The following is a 2,896-nucleotide window of genomic DNA, read 5'->3' on the forward strand; positions in this document are numbered from 1 at the left end:
CATCCAAATGCTCCTGTGCTCCCGACTCATTTTCCAGCTGTTGTTTTCACAGCTGTCCTTCCTCTCTCTCCTCAGCTGCTAAGTGTGTGACTGTGACTGAGTTGGCTCGGCCCTCCCTCACCCATCTTTGGTTCATTGGTTGACACTGCATGTCTGATTGACAGGAACAACAGGTGAGGCTGTTTGTCTGAGCAGACAGTCAGAACGAATGTATGTGCACTTGAGCATTTAGGCCTATATTATTTTATTATTTTTTTCGTTCTTTGAATTAGTTAATTATATTCATTTAAATCTTTTGATTATTTATATCTTAATTTTTTATAAATATCTATTTTTATAAATAGATTCGGCTCTTCTGATATGCGAGCCGGCTCCCAACGTTCACCTACAAGAGCCGGCTCTTAGAGCCGACTCGTTCGCGAACGACCCAAAGCAGTCTGGACTGGTTGAAGCAGAGTGGGAATGATTATTTTGAATGTGTTTGTCTGCCGTGAATCATCAAAATCCATACACTGGTAAGAGTCTACTGTTAAAATGCCAATGTCTCAACTGTATCAAAGATGTTTTCATTGCTAGCTATTGTTAGCTATATAGCTAGCTAGCTAGTCATTTGCATACAGGCACCGTTATAGCTTACTTTATCCATTGTTTACAGATGGCTCCTTGCGGGACGAAGCAACGTTAACTCAGCTAGCTGAGCTGGCCAGTTGCATTCTGCTGTTAATGTTGAGTGGTGATGTGCTAACATGATGATACTATTTTTCATGTTTGCCAGTTTTTAACTAGCTAGCTACCGAAAATAGCCAATGTGGTGCGAATACTAATCGATTAACAAGCTTATCAAACCGCATGTTACGTTAAAGGGACACGTCTTAAATTGGCGAGTTAGCTTGCCACGATGAAATGATCGCTAAATAGCTAGCTATTGGATGATAGATGTCAAGTTTTTTTGCAATGTTCAACTAGCTTGCTAACTTGATCATTACCATTTACCAGTTGGTAATTATGAAGCTAAATCTAATAGTTATCTTGTGTCTGCATTGCCGTTGTTGGGCTGGAAGCAGTTACAGGGCATTTTAGTACAGCTGTAGCAGTCAACAGGCAATAAATAACAAGCTATAGGACATTAATCAATTCATCTCTTAACACATTTTTGGGGTCTTTCAGCATGAACCTGCTCTCCGCCACCAGTTAAAGGAGATGATTGAGGGTGAACATGCAACGCATCAGTTATTTTGTCTTTGTACTTTAAGTTTATAGGTTGAATTTGGGGGTCAATGAATGTTTGCTGGTATTCATGTCTTGACTATTTTTCTCAGCTTTCCTCCTTTACAGATGTAATTGTCTGGAGCCTGGTGTTGTTGTGGCCAAGGAACTTTCCCTCAGATGGAACCAGGTTTCAGCTGCTGTGCGACGTTGACTTCCTTCCTCCCAGACATGTGAATGCATCTCCCGGACTGGACACAACCCGGAAAACATATTTTTGAGACGATCAGGATTTTTGCAATGAAAAGGCCATGGACATTAATATGTCCTGATCCAAAGGGCAGGATAGAAATATGCTCTCAGGCTCGATTCCTTTGTTCATATCATAACATGACCTAAACCAAAGTTATTCTAACGATCTTGTGATATAGGCCTAGGTCAATATATTGTTTTTACCTAAGCCTTTGTGTTTGTGTGTTTTTAAGTTTTTCGTAATTGTAGGCTACTACCTTTAGCACTTGAAGTTAATAAAGTATTGTTGAAATATTGTCTTTGTTTTTTTAAGCAGTACCTCACTGCTTTAGCACATTGCCATGGTCACTTGTTCCAATGTGAATTTTTTAAGAGATGGGTAGGTCTAAGCCTTTAGAGTGTGTAAACAAAGAACAGCACTGTAGCTGTTCAATGTGAAATGTTATTTTTATTATACAGCAATAAACAATGTAATACTGTACATTGTTTGCCTAATGGGGTAACTTGGTATTAGTATTCCTATAGAAAAGTATTCCTTTTCTAAATATATGTTTCCCAAGTATAAATGTAGAGGATCTGTGAAAATCACAGAAATGTTTGAATGCCCTTTTCTCCTACATGGGATTATAAGTTTATCAACTTTTAAAGCAGCATTACTTACCCATGTTTCCTCCGACTGCCGTGTACGATGTACCATTTTGAAGCGTCTGTACTTTTATCCAGTGTAAAAAGAAAACACAATTTAAAAATGTTGAACATAAGACTGAAAAGAGATGGTGGGTCACACATTTTATTTATTTTATTTTTTATTTCACCTTTATTTAACCAGGTAGGCAAGTTGAGAACAAGTTCTCATTTACAATTGCGACCTGGCCAAGATAAAGCAAAGCAGTTCGACAACATACAAAAACACAGAGTTACACATGGAGTAAAACAACATACAATCAATGATGCAGTAGAAAAAAAACAAGACTATATACAATGTGAGCAAATGATGTGAGATAATGGAGGTAAAGGCAAAAAAATGCCATGGTGGCAGAGTAAATAAAGTATGGCAAGAAAAACACTGGAAAGGTAGATTTGTAGTTTGAAGAAAGTTAAAATATAAATAATATGGTGCAAAGGAGCAAAATAAATAAATACAGTAGGGGAAAAGGTAGTAGTTTGGGCTCAATTAAAGATGGGCTATGTACAGGTGCAGAGATCTGTGAGCTGCTCTGACAGCTGGTGCTTAAAGCTAGTGAGGGAGATAAGTGTTTCCAGTTTTAGAGATTTTTGTAGTTCGTTCCAGTCGTTGGCAGCAGAGAACTGGAAGGAGAGACGACCAAAGGAGGAGTTGGCTTTAGGGGTGACCAGAGAGATATGCCTGCTGGAGCGCGTGCTACAGGTGGGTGCTGCTATGGTGACCAGTGAGCGGAGATAAGGGGGGACTTTACCT

At 39.0% G+C, this 2,896-nt stretch overlaps 1 long non-coding RNA gene across 1 annotated transcript; it reads left to right on the forward strand.

Annotated features, from left to right (window-relative positions):
* The first annotated feature begins 349 nt into the window (after positions 1–349).
* Positions 350–1,750, forward strand: LOC115193415 (uncharacterized). Its single transcript, XR_003878167.1, has 2 exons — positions 350–515; positions 1,320–1,750. It is a non-coding gene; the product is annotated as an uncharacterized LOC115193415 (long non-coding RNA).
* Positions 1,751–2,896: the final 1,146 nt, after the last annotated feature.

The sequence above is a fragment of the Salmo trutta genome, chromosome 5, assembly GCF_901001165.1.
Source record: "Salmo trutta chromosome 5, fSalTru1.1, whole genome shotgun sequence".
NCBI lineage: Eukaryota > Metazoa > Chordata > Actinopteri > Salmoniformes > Salmonidae > Salmo > Salmo trutta.